Source organism: Vulpes vulpes, chromosome 7, assembly GCF_048418805.1.
Source record: "Vulpes vulpes isolate BD-2025 chromosome 7, VulVul3, whole genome shotgun sequence".
NCBI lineage: Eukaryota > Metazoa > Chordata > Mammalia > Carnivora > Canidae > Vulpes > Vulpes vulpes.
The window spans coordinates 114793739-114808539 of record NC_132786.1 but is presented as its reverse complement, the minus strand read 5'-3'; positions in this window follow the sequence as shown (position 1 = coordinate 114808539).

The following is a 14801-nucleotide window of genomic DNA, read 5'->3' as shown; positions in this document are numbered from 1 at the left end:
TCCAGTTTTAGCAAAAACCCTGCTAAATCATTTTAACCTGAATCTGAACCTCTACCCTCGATATCAGATTACCCTTGATATTTGCTCAGATTCCTTTATCCTCTGCCATCCCCATGTGATGTCTGACCATTGGGGACTTTCTTCTACAGAGTCCCATTATGTGGGTTTAGCCAGAATCTTCCTTTTCTCCTCATGTTTCCTCTTAGTAATTTTCTATCCACTGACCCCTGCTCTGGTTCCTGGTTATAAATTTCTTCTTGTCCATCCTGGGTTCAGATTTGAGCCCAATTCTAACGAAGGTCTCTTTTGCTTATTGCAAGGGTCCTGACTTCAATCTGCTTTTACTACTTTAACTATTGTCCAGCTCTGGTGTTCTTTGACAATTGGATTCAGACACACACACACACGCACACAGGAAAATATAAAAGGGAATCATCTCATTGACAATGGCAACGGAAAAGGAATTCGGAATCATTTTAATTTAAAAAGATAAGTGGAACAAATAAGAAAGCTCAAAAATCTGACTGGAAGAAGACATGGTAAGTCATCACACACCAGTACAGTTTGCCAAAAGTGGACTGTGGACCAGAATCCATAAATAAATAAATAAATAAATAAATAAATAAATAAACAAACAAAAAATCTTGAAAATAAAAGACCTAAGTAAATGCAGAGATAGAGAATATTTTTTTTGAGTGTAATTTCTGAGGCGCTGAATCAATAACTGGTGACGGGGGAGGAGAGGTGATCTATTTATTTATTTCTTTGTTTGTTTGTTTTTTAAATGGAGTTCGATTTGCCAACATACACCATAACACCCAGTGCTCATCCCATCAAGTAGGCTCTTCAGTGCCTGTCACCCAGTCACCCCCCCAAACCTCCCCTTCTACCACCCCATGTTCATTTCCCAGAGTTAGGAGTCTCTCATGTTCTGTCTTCCTTTCTGATATTTCCCACTCATTTTTCTCTCCTTTCCCCTTTATTCCCTTTCACTACTTTTTATATTCCCCAAATGAATGAGACCATATAATGTTTGTCCTTCTCCAATGGACTTACTTCACTCAGCATAATACCGTCCAGTTCCATCCACGTCAAAGCAAATGGTGGGTATTAGTCGTTTCTAATGGCTGAGGAATATTCCATTGTGTATATAGACCACATCTTCTTTATCCTTCATCTTTCGATGGACACCGAGGCTCCTTCCACAGTTTAGCTACTGTGGACATTGCTGCTAGAAACATCGGGGTGCAGGTGTCCCAGCATTTCACTGCATCTGTGTCTGTGGGGTAAATCCCCAGTACTGCAATTGTTGGGTCAAAGAGTCTATTTTTAGCTCTCTGAGGAACCTCCACACAGTTTTCCAGAGTGGCTGCACCAGTTCACATTCCCACCAACAGTGCAAGAGGGTTCCCCTTTCTCCACCTCCTCTCCAACATTTGTTGTTTCTGGTATTGCTAATTTTCCCCATTCTCACTGGTGTGAGACGGTATCTCATTGTGGTTTTTTTTTTTAATTTTTTTTATTTATTTATGATAGTCACACACAGAGAGAGAGAGGCAGAGACACAGGCAGAGGGAGAAGCAAGCTCCATGCACCGGGAGCCCGACGTGGGATTCGATCCCGGGTCTCCAGGATCGTGCCCTGGGCCAAAGGCAGGTGTTAAACCGCTGCGCCACTCAGGGATCCCCTCATTGTGGTTTTGATTTGTATTTCCCAGATGGCAAAGTCTGCAGAGCATTTTATCAAGTGCTTGTTGGCCATGTCTATGTCTTCTTTGGAGAAATTTCTGTTCATGTCTTCTGCCCATTTCATGATTAGATTGTTTGTTTCTTATGTGTTGAGTTTAATAAGTTCTTTATAGCTCTTGGATACTAGCCCTTTATCTGATAGGTCATTTGCAAAGATCTTCTCCCATTCTGTAGGTTGTCTTTTAGTTTTGCTGACTGTTTCTTTTGCTGTGCGGAAGCTTTTTATCTTGATAAAGTCCCAATAATTCATTTTTGCTTTTGTTTCTCTTGCCTTCATAGATGTATCTTGCAAGAAGTTGCTGTGGCCAAGTTCGAAAAGGGTATTGTCTGTGTTCTCTGCTAGGATTTTGATGGATTCTTGTCTCACATTTAGATCTTTCATCCATTTTGAGTTTATCTTTGTGTCTGGTGTAAGAGAATTGTCCAGTTTCATTATTCTGCATGTGGATGTCCAATTTTCCCAGCACCATTGATTGAAAAGACAGTCCTTTTCCAATGGATAGTCTTTCCTGCTTTGTCGAATGTTAGTTGACCATAAAGTTGAGGACCCATTTCTGAAGTCTCTATTCTGTTCCACTGATCTATGTGTCTGTTTTTGTGCCAGTACCACACTGTCTTGCTGATCCCAGCTTTGTAGTACAACCTGAAATCTCTCATTATGGTGCCCCCAGCTCTGGTTTTCTTTTTTAATATTCCCCTGACAATTTGGGGTCTTTTCTGATTCCACACAAATCTTAAGATCCTTTGTTCCATCTCTCTGAACAAAGTCCATGGTATTTTGATAGGGATTGCATTAAAATGTGTAAATCGCCCTGGGTAGCATTGACATTTTGACATCAATTCTTCCAATCCATGAGCATAGAATATTTTTCCATCTCTTTGTGTCTTCCTCAATTTATTTCAGAAGTGTTCTGTGGTTTTTAGGATATAGTTCCTTTGTCTCTTTGGTTAGGCTTATTTCTAGGTACCTTATGCTTTGGGTGCAATTGTAAATGGGATTGGCTCCTTAATTTCTCTTTCTTCAGTCTCATTTTAGTGTAGAGAAATGCCACTGATTTCTGGGCATTGATTTTGTATCCTGCCACAGTGCCAAATTGCTGTAGGAGTTCTAGCAATCTTGGGGTGGAGTCTTTTGGGTTTTCTATGTACAGTATCATGTCATCTGCGGAGAGGGAGAGTTTGACTTCTTCTTTGCCAATTTGAAAACCTTTTATTTCTTTTTGTTGCCTGATTTCTGAGGCTAAGACTTCCAGCACTATGTTGAATAGCAGTGGTGAGAGTGGACATTTCTGTCGTGTTCCTGATCTTAGGGGAAAGGCTCCCAGTGTTTCCCCATTGAGAATGATATTTACTGTGGGCTTTTCCTAGATGGCTTTTAAGATGCTGATGAATGTTCCCTCTATGTCTACACTCTGAAGAGTCTGATCAGGAATGGATGCTGTATTTTGTCACATGCTTTCTCTGCATCTATTGAGAGGATCATATGGTTCTTGTTTTTTCTCTTGTTGATATGATCTATCACATTCATTGCTTTATGAGTGTTGAACCAGCCTTGCATCCCAGGAATAAATCCCACTTGGTCATGGTGGATAATCTTCTTAATGTACTGTTAGATCCTATTGGCTAGTATCTCGTTGAGAACTTTTGCATCTGTGTTCATCAGGGATATTGGTCTATAATTCTCCTTTTTGGTGGGGTCTTTGTCTGGTTTTGGAATTAAGGTGATGCTGGCCTTATAAAATGAGTTTGGAAGTATTCCATCTCTTTCTATCTTTCAGAACAGTTTTAGTAGAGTAGGTATTGTTTCTTCTTTAAACGTTTGATAGAATTCCCCTGGGAAGCCATTGGCCCTGGACTTTTGTGCCTTTGGAGTTTTTTGAACACTGCTTCAATTTCCTCCATGGTTACCAGCCTGTTCATGTTTTCTCTTTCTTCTTGTTCCAGTTTTGGTAGTTTGCGGTTTTCCAGAAATGTGTCCATTTCTTCTAGATTACCTTACTGGTGTATAGCTGCTCAAAGTAAGTTTTTAAAATCGTTTGTATTTCCTTGGTATTGGTTGTGATCTCTCCTTTTTCATTCATGATTTTATTAATTAGAGTCTTTTCTCTTTTGTTTTAATAAGGCTGGCTAATGGTATATCTATCTTATTAAATCTTTCAAAGAACCAACTCCTGGTTCTGTTGATCTCTTCTACCATTCTTCTGCCCTCTATTTCATTGAGTTCTGCTCTAATCTTTATTAACTCTCTTCTTCTGCTAGGTGTAGATTTTATTTTCTGTTCTTTCTCCAGTTCCTTTATGTGCAAGGTTAGCTTGTGTATTTAAGTTTTTTTTTCCAGTTTTTTGAGGTTAGCTTTTTTTGCGATGTATTTCCCTCTCAGGACTACTTTTGCTGTATCCCAAAGATTTTGAACTGTTGTATCTTCACCCTCATTAGTTTCCATGAATCTTTTAAATTCTTTTCTAATTTCTTGGTTGATGCTTTCTTCTTTTAGCAGGATGGTCTTTAACCTCCACATGTTTGAGTTTCTTCCAAATTTCTTCTTGTGATTGAGTTAAGTTTCAAAGCATTAAGGTATGAAAATATTCGGGGGACAATTCCAGTCTTTTGGTATCTTTTGAGACCTCATTTATGACTCAGTATGTGGTCTATTCAGGAGAACGTTCTATGTGCACTTGAGGAGAATGTGTATTCAGTTGCATTTGGATGTAAAGTTCTGTAAATATCTGTGAAATCCATCTGGTCCAGTGTATCATTTAAAGCTCTTGTTTCTTTGGAGATTTTGTGCTTAGATCTATCAATTGCAGAAAGTGCCATGTTCAAGTCTCCCAGTATTAATGTATTATTATCTAAGTATGTCTTAACTTTGGTTATTAATTGATTGATATACTTGGCAGCTCCCACATTAGGGGCATTAATGTTCATGATTGTTAGGTCCTCTTGTTGCATAGATCCTTTACCCTCTTCATCTCTTACTACAGTCTTTGGGATAAACTTTAATTTATCTGATATGAGGATGGCTACCCCTGCTTTCTTTTGAGGAACATTTGAATGGTAAATGGTTCTCCTGTCTTTCATTTTTCAGGCTGTAGATGTCCTTAGGTCTAAAACGAGTCTCTTGTAGACAGCAAATAGATGGGTTTTGATTTTTTATCCAGTCTGATACCCCGTGCCTTTTGATAGGATCATTAAGGCCATTCATGTTCAGAGTTACTATTGAAAGATATGAATTTAGTGTCATCATAGTATCTATTCAGTCCCTGTTTTTATGGATTATTTCTTTGGGCTTCCTCTTTCTTTTACAGAGTCCCCCTTAATATCTCTTGCAGAGCTGGTTTGGTGATCACATATTCTTTCAGGTTATGCATATCTTGGAAGCTCTTTATCTTTCCTTCTATTCTGAATGAGAGCCTTGCTGGATAAAGTATTCTTGGCTACATGTTCTCCTCAATAGGATACCTTGCCAGCCCTTTCTGGCCTGCCTCGTCTCTGTGGAGAGGTCTGCTGTTAAATAATATTTCACCCCATATATTTAGGGATCTCTTGTCTCTTGTTGCTTTAAGGATATTCTCTTTATCTTTGGAATTTACAAGTTTCACTATTAAATGTCGAGGTGTTAAATGGTTTTTATTGATTTTAGGGGGAGACCCCTTTATCTCTTGGATCTGAATACCTTTTTCTCAAATTGGGGAAGTTCTCAGCTATGATTTTTTTAAATATGCTTCTGGTCCTCCATCCCTCTAGGCACCCTCTGGAACCCCAATTAAAAGTAGATTTTTCCTTCTGAGGCTGTCATTTATTTCCCTAGCCTTTCATCATGGTGTTTTGTTTTTCTCTTTTTCCTCAGCTTCCTTCCTTGCCATCAACTTTCTTCTATGTCACTCACTCTTTCTTCTACCTCATTAACCCTTGTCATTAGGACCTCCAGTTTGGGTTGCATCTCTTTTATTCGATTTTTAATTTCAGCCTGATTAGATCTAAGTTCTGCAGTCATGAAGTGTCTTGAATCCTTTATGCTTTTTTCCAGAGCCACCGGTAGCTTTATAATTGTGCTTCGAAATGGCTTTCTGACATAGAATTGTAATCCAAATTCTGTAACTCTATGGGAGAGAGTACTGTTTCTGATTCTTTCTTTTGTTGTGAGTTCTTCTTTCTAGTCAGTTTGCTCAGTGCAGAGTGGCTGTGTGAGTGGGGTGCATGAAGAATATCAACCACGACCTAAGTAAATTTCACCTTAGATGATTCTGTTGAGATCAGAGACCAGAAATTGAAAACAAAGATGAGAATGAAATAAAACAAAAGGACCACTAAGGTGAAAAACAAATTTTAAAACAAAGTAGTAAGAAATAAAATGCCAGGAATCTTAAAGAAGAAGAGGAAAAAAAAAAAAAAAGAAAGAAAACGAAAAAAGGAAAAAAAAGAGAGGAAAGAAGGGGGGGCTGGGATTTGGTGGTGGTGAAGAAGTTGTAGTGAAGGGAGAATGTAGTCCAACCTGAGGGGTTCCATTAGATGGTGATCCTATTGTTTCTGAATATATTAAGTTCTGTATGTTAGAAGATGCTCAGTCCCACATTTATATAAACCAGAAATACTTGTAGAGGGCCCCAACATTGATCCCCAAAACATAAATGAGATAAAAGAAGGGGGCAGAATGGGAATGAGGAATCTCACAGAATGAACCAGCATGGTATGCCACTTGGTTCCGGGTGCATACTGGTCATGTTTTAGAAGGTATTAACTTTTGCCATTGTAGATCAAAATGAGGCAGAGAAAACAAAAAACACAAAACACCAACAAAAACATCTTGTATATCTTCCAAAATTAAGTTGAGTATGTTGAAGGGAATCTAGAAGTGGAAAATATATCTAGGACCCGTAATTGTAGTAAAAAATGAAGAATCTTAAAAATGAAGAGGTGGTAAAATATTGTAGTTAAGGTGGAAAAAGAGAAAAAACATTGGAAGTTTACAGTCTGATATAAAAACTAGTTGTACTGGAAAAAGGAAGACAAAAAAACCAAGGAGGGCATCCTCTGATTCTATATACTGTAGGTCCCTCGGGAGGAGGGGCCTGCTGTGCTGAGTCTCAGGTGTGTGCACCTGGGGGAGCTGCCCCGCCCTCTGCTTGGTTCACCGCTCAGTGGGAGCTGTTTATCCTGTGAGGCCCCTGCTCAGTCCCAGGTACAAGGTGACACCAGGAGGAACAACAACAGTGGCTGCGGCCAACTCTCCAGCCCTGGAGTGAGCTCCCGCAGTAACCACCACAGCTCCCAGTCTGCAGGAGCCTCGATGCTCCAGGGGTGGGGGGCGCTGACCTGGGCACCTCAGGGGCACCCGGGACAGGATCATTGTCGCTGTCCTGTGTTCTCCCCACCTCAGCCTATCCCAGGGGGAGCATCGGATCCAGGGCTGTGTCCCCCAGCACCCTGGGCTCTGGGGCCTGCGCCTGGTCCCAGGCTCCTGGCGTGCATCCCCCTCCAGGGAGCCTCCCAGGAGCTGCTCCCAAGGCCCCACCGGGCACCCCCTCCAGCCCTTTCCGCTCAGCCCCCCCCCCCCCCGGTGTGCAGCGCCCTCCCCGTGCACCTCCTCTGTTAGTGACCCCGGGAACCTGGGGGCTCCCTGCCACCCCCGGATCCTCCCCAAGTTCCATGTGAGCCCCTTTCCATCCAGGAAGAATCGGGGCGGATTATTAAAGTTCCTGCTTCTCCGGGTCGGGGCTTTCCTTCCCGAGGCTCCCGCCGCCCCCCTCAGCCAGCTCCTCTCAGGGCCCCTCCCCCACTGGATGCTTTTTTATTTTTTCCTGCCTTCCTATCCTTTCTCTCCATAGTGTTCCAGCTGTTCTCTCTTTAAATCTCAGGTCGAGTTCTTAGGTTTTCAGGGTCATTTGAAAGTTATCTAGATAAGCTGATGGGGCCAGATGACTTGGGGACCCTACTCCTCAGCCATCTTGCCCCGCCCCCCACCTTATGACCTTTAATTGGGGGGGGGGGGCAGGAGGGATCCTGTCCTTACAATGAAGCTTAATGTAAATTTGTGTTTCATTTTAGAGCTAAATATTATTTTAAACATTTAGGGTGAAAATTTAGCATTTTAGAAGTTGGACACAGCATGTGTCTTATGGGTATAGAAAATGTCTTTAAAAAAAAATCTTTTTTTAAGAAAAATATTTTGGTAAATCATTTGCAAGAGAATAGCTTGGGTGTTTGGCAGCCAAAGTAAATAAAGTAGTCACCAAATACCTCTCCTTAGCAAGGAAAAGGGAGAAATCAAAGGAGAGATAACAAAAGAAAACACGAGAGCAGGTGGTGAATAGCAGTAGGTTGGAGTAAAAAATCTATTAGGGCACCTGGGTGGCGCAACCAGTTTGGCGAAGGGCTCTTGGTTTTGGCTCAAGTCATGATCTTAGGATCAAGGGATGGAGCCCTGCCTCAGGCTCCATATTCAGGACTCAAAGATTCTTTCTCCTTCTCCCCCACCTACTTGTGCTCTCTGTCTCTCTGAAATAAATAAATCTAGAAAGAAGAAAAGAAGGAAAGGAAGAAAGAAAAAAAGAAAGAAAGAGAAAAAGAAATAGTGGTTGGGGCTTAAGAGGTTGAGCACCGCTAGCCCAAGGATGGGCCCAAGGAGTGGTGGGGCTGACCCAAGGGTAGTTTGGAAACAGCAAAGGTCCAGACATGCCAGGAACTATCATGAGGGGATGCATCTAAAATAGCAGTTTAGACTCCTGGACTTTCAGAGGTCTATTAAAGGGAAAGGATCCCTCAGGCACATCATCTTATATATGGGAGAAAAATGAGACTGAGTTTCAGTCCCAACTAATTGTGTACTGGGGTACTCTGATTTCTGGAAGTCTCCACACCTTGATGCTATTAGTAATGATAATAAAATATATTTCATGCATTACCCAAAAGTAAGAGATAGATGAGATAAAAGCTAAATAAAGGTTTTTAACAGCTTGCAATTCTCTGACCAGTGAACAAAGTCTGTATGAACTCATTTGCACAGAGGAGAGTCAATCGCCAGAAAATTGAAGTCCAGCCTACTCATCTGCTCTGTTTTTGCCAATCCTGCACAAGTGTCAACAATATTGCAAGAAAGAGATATAACAACCAATACAAAAGGTAAACAAACAACCTTAATGGAATCAAAGTTAGCATAAATAGCTATCCTCTCCAGTTAACTGGGGTCAGTGAGACAGTGAAGTGGTGTGTGTGTGTGCGTGTGTGTATGTGTGTGTGAGTGTGTGTGTGCTTATGCATAGTCATGTATATAAGCACACAACAGGCTGGGAAAATTCAAATATTAAGAGACATTAAGTGACAAGGTACTGCTAACTGTCAAAACTTATTTTTAAAAGTTGCATTTGTTCTATTAGATGTAGGACATTTTTTCTCTCTTCACTCAGCCTTGTATTCCTTCTTCCCTTAGAAATATTTATCAAAAACCTATGATGTACTATTTCTAAAACAGAAATTATCAATAGGAATTCATCACAAATTAAATAAAAGCCAGAGTTCCCAAAGTTCCTGTTCTCTTAGGTTTTAGGAGGGTTTTCAGTGCCTCAAAGAAACTTGATTAAGGAATTTGGGGTATATGTGAGAAAGACCTCTGTTTTCACACAGCCACACATCCATATCTGCACACATTTTGGTATTGTGGTTATGTAAACACAAACAGCATTATTCAAGATGGATTAAAATGATGAGGACCTCTTTTGAGATTAAGAATATAAGCAAAAGGGACACCTGGGTGGCTCAGTGGTTGAGCATCTACCTTTGGCTCAGGTCATGATCCCAGGATCTTTGGATAGAGTCTCACATTGGGCTCCCTACAGGGATCCTGCTTATCCCTCTGCCTCTCTGTGTGTGTGTCTCTCATGTATAAATAAATAAAATCTTTTTTTTAATAAAATCTTTTTTTTAAAAAAAGAATATAAGCAAAAAAAAAAAAGCAACAGAAGTATATATGGTCTTTCTCACAAAACAGGAAGAAAGCATGCTATAATCCTCATGAGGACAAATTTCAATGAAAGAATATAATAGGAAACACTTTTTACATTAAACAAACATCTCCAAGTAAATGCAAGTGTAGACAATTTCCTAACTACATGTGTGTACACATGCACGTTTATGTTAAGCAGTGAGAAGAGAACCAATGTACAATGAGCAATGTACCTATTCCAAGCATGATAGACTCAGAACATTCTGTGATATAAAATGTATTATGTGCATTTTACGGATGGTGGAACTCAAAGAAGTCGTAAAGACACTGGTGGTTTTACATTTCTAATTTTTTTTTTGCTTGAAAATGACTTTGAAAAAATGCTAAATATTTTCATGTCAGCTTATAAAATCTGTAAATTACAATACTGAAAGTATTAAGTTATTGAGTGGTCTGAATTTTAAAGAAAAGAGCACATTTCTGTTGACTCCCTTTAGTGCTCTATTTCTTAAAACTTTCACAAGTGGCAAAGGCCTGACAGACCATTCAAAGTAAAGTATGGCAGAAGGAATTGCTGGAAGGATTAGTAAAATAGTGTCCCCAATTCCAAAAGGCAGTTTTGTTTCAGCAAAACAGGCAGTCACATCCATGGTAATTTGGTGGTGATTACAAGAATGACCTAACCAAAGCCATGCATCTCAAGGTGTTCAAGGATCACCATATTATTGTTCAAAAAGTTCTGAAAGCATCTGCTTTTTAATTGACTTAATAAACCTGGTTGCTTAAGGCTGGCAAACATCAGACTGAAGCAGTAGGCACATCTTAGCAGACAGGGTATGCTTTCGGAAATGGGTCACTGGTTTTGATGGGGGGTGGTGATACAAAAATACTTCATGAAATGCAACCCAAGCACCAGACAAGAGTAATGGCAACCAGTCAGCAATCTAAAGGTGCAGAACACATTAGATAAAAAAAAAGATAATGAGGACAGGTTAAAAGAAACCAAGACAAAGAATTATTTCCAAGATAGTCTTAGAAGAAGAAGGGCAGATTCAGGGAAGGGTATGATAGGACAAAATGAGATGCAAAAAATTTAAGTAGAGGCTGATTAGGGGAAAAAAAATTCTTTATAATGGGATCTTTGAGGAAAAAAACAATTGGATTTTTAAAAATAATGTTCGGAAATTTGCACTTACTGTAAATGAAGTACCGGGAATCAGGCAAACAAATCTTTTTGGGGAGATTTACCCCAAAGATACAAATATAGTGATCTGAAGGGGCACCTGTACCCCAATGTTTACAACAGCGATGTCCACAGTAGCCAGACTGTGGAAAGAGCCCAGATGTCCATCGACAGAGGAATGGATAAAGAAGATGTGGTATATATGTACAAGGGAATAGAAGTCAGCCATCAAAAATGAAATCTTGGCATTTTGCAATAACTTGGATGGAACTAGAGGATATTATGCTAAGCGAAATAGGTCAATCAGAGAAAGGCAAATATATGATCTCACTCATATGTAGAATTTAAGAAACAAAACAGGTGAACATATGGGAAGAGAGGAAAACATAAAACAAAACAAAATCAGAGAGGGAGACAAACCATAAAGACTCTTAATCATAGGAAACAAATTGGAGGGGTGGGGGTGTGGTAACTGGGTGATGGACAATAAGGAAGGCATGTGATGTAATGAGCACTGGCTGTACATGAGACTGATGAATTAGTGACCTCTATCTCTGAAACCAGTAATACATTATATGTTAATTAACTGAATTTAATTAAATTTTTAAAACCTCTAAGTATTAAAAAATAAAAAATAAAGAAAATAAAATAATCTTTAAAAAAGATAAAAGTACCATACAGTATTGTACCATTTACATATACTCCAATTTGTTACTCAATCTCTTAGTTTTTTCTGTTTTTTTTTCCCAGCTAAAAATAATGCTGTAATTATGAATAATATTCTGATTGTGGATCCAAGTATTTTTTCATATCTCCAATCAATTCCTGGGAATAAGTTTTTGGTTATATATTTTCTTTGTCAAAAAGTGACAATATTTTACTATTTTTCAAATTGTGAATTTTGGAAAGGAGGTTTTACTAATTATCACTCTCATCTTTAATACACATGCACCCATTTTACCCTAAAAAATAAAATAAAGTGTTCAGTTAATAGCTTTGACTATCTAATTAGGCCATTACTTTTTTCTTTTAAAGTATATGTTGTTTAAAGCTGACGAGTTTGTGGTAATTTTGTTGCTTAGCAATAGAAAAAAAATATACCAACTTACATTAACTTATTCATTTGTGTATTCAACCTGTACGGGCTTAGGCACTGAGCTGAGTCCGGTGCTAAACAAAGGTTTGCAGCCTAAGGGATCAGACGCTCATTATACTGTGCAAGAATTTGGAGGAAATACAGGATTCTGTTCAAGCTACAGAAGGCTTTCATGAAAAAAAAAAAGATATCTAATATAAAATTTGAAATATAAATATTCTAGGTGAAAAGGATGTGAAAAGAATGTTTCAGAAGGAGACAATTCATGCAATGTTTGAGAAGAAACTGAAAATAGATCAGCCTAGCAGTTTATAGTGCCTGTGTGTGTATGTGTGTGTGTTTAGTGGAGGTGGGAGGTGGCAAGAGAATTTAAAAAGTACATTTATGCAGGTTCAGTCTTGTAAATCATGCTACAAACTTTGGGCTGTACCCTAATAAACTGCTATTGTCTTTAAAAATAAATAAATCTGAATGATAGGAAATTTGCATTCACTGTAAATTAACTGGGATCAGTCAAGCAAATCTTTTTTGGGAGATATTCTTAGAGAAAATTTTTAAATGAAGACGTAAGAATGATTTCTAACTAAAACATGATTGCCTTAGCAAGAAAGTGGGAGAGTATATAAATTATTTGATGGTGAACGAAAAGTTCCATCTGTGAAGCATTTTAAGAAAGCCCCTCCCCAAAACCACCTACGCTTGCTATTAATTTGCTTACTGAATGTTTCTTTAGAGATATTCCAAAGGAAATTCTGTATAACTTCCTTCAAGATTATGAAAGAATAGAAGCCACTGAAATCCAAATTAATGAGCTTTCACTATATTACATTTTTTGACTCAGAATAAAAAGCTACTTAACTGCTAGAATAAGCAGAGAATTTAATAAACATAGTAAGGCTCTGGGTATTCCACTGGGTGAGCCATGCTACACAACATTTCCATCTTGATTGTCTGGGCCAGGGCTCCCGCATTGGCATCCGCCAGTGAACTCTAGTGGCTGGATTAGTGAACTGACACATCCATAATAGCATTTGAGCTGTTGGCAAGGCACGGAGTCTTTTAATTCTTCATTTGTACGTGCTGGGTTGTGAGCTCCTTGGTCCATAAGCTGCTGCTGACAGGGTCAATTAGACATTTTTCTGTGAGGATTTTATATTCTCTCAGGAAAAGGTTTCTGCAAAATTTCGTGATATCCTTACTTTCATCATGTTCCCCATTACCTAGAGTAAAGACTTTGTGAGGTAAAACAAAATGTGAAGTTTTCAGCTGCATCTCTCCTGAAACAGTTACCAAAGCAAAGAAAAATGTTTAGTGTCTGCTTTGGTGATTTGGTCTCTTCTCTTTTCCCACTTGCCTCTTGGCCAGCTCCCCAGAGGTTTCTCTTCAGAGAGACTTCTGGCACACTGGAAGGTGACTCTTCTATGCAGTTATTGGGGATGTTCAGCACGCAGTCATTTCTGAGCTCCTCCTGGAATCCCAAAATTTTAATGAAATATTCCAGATGAAGAGATTTTTCTCTTCATTTTGCACATATCCTCTTTTTTTTCAATGATTCCCCCTGGGAAACAGAGTTGATTTTTTAAAAAAATATATGAAAATTTCCTCCTACTTTTGTCAAACATCCCCCTGATTAAGCCCCTTCCCCTTTTCACTGGGAGAAATGGAAAACAGAAGTGTGTGGAATGTAGTAAAGTAGTAAAGTAACTCCTAAGGACTTACTTCATGAATCTGGGTAGAGCATAGTAGTGAAGTTTGCTTCACTTTCCCATGAAAAAATTGCATTAAATTAGAATCCTAGGGACACCTGGGTGGCTCAGTGGTTGAGCACCTGCCTTCGGCCCAGGACGTGATCCTGGAGTCCCCAGATGGAGTCCCATATTGGGCTCCCTGCATGGAGCCTGCTCCTCCCTCTGCCTATATCTCTGCCTTATCTCTGTGTGTATATCTCTTATGAATAAATAAATTAATAAAATCTTTTTAAAAATTAGAATCCTAATTGTTACTTTACTTATTTACTTACTTACTTACTTAGCTCAAGCACATGGGGGGGGGGGGGGGAGGGGAGAAGCAGAGGGAGGGAGTCCCAAGCAGAATCTGCTGAGGGTAGAGCCGCATGCATGACTGGATCTCACGACTCTGAGATCATGACCTGAATGGAATCAAGTGTCAGATGCTTAACTCACTGAGCCTCCGTTTAAAGACCCAGTAAACTAGATTTTATATTAAGAGGTCACATGCATCAAAAGTCAAACATAAATTGGTAAAGGGTGACTAACAATCTTAAAATTTTTAAGTGTATTGCACTAATCAAATGGTTTTTACAAATACATTTTTACTGAGTCAACTTTTCCTTACAGAACGGTAACTAATGCAGCAGCTTGCAGATCACTTACTTGCTTTGCAAAAGGAATAATTTGAATCTGGGTATCTTAATTAATCACAAGACCTTAATTAATCACAAGACCTTAAATAATGAGGTTGGTTTTCACATGTACCGTAGAGAATCAGGTTCTTGAATATGAGTGAGATATGTACCTCTAAAAATCCTAAAATAACAAGGACTATAACTTTCTAAATACTTGTGCACAAAAGGAACAGCAATTTATTATATTCAACAGGTAAGACAGGAGCCGAGTAGTCCAGAAGGACACAGAAGTGCATTGAAGTATGGAAAGAATAGGTGTTCTGGAAACAGAGGGATCTGAGGAAACCTGGATTTGACTTCTGTCTCTGCCACTTATATAAGGAGCATGGGCACCTGAACCTCAATTTCCTCATCTTATACATAGGCACAGCCACTTCAGTTCATGGCATGGTTTTCTTGAGCTTTTAAAA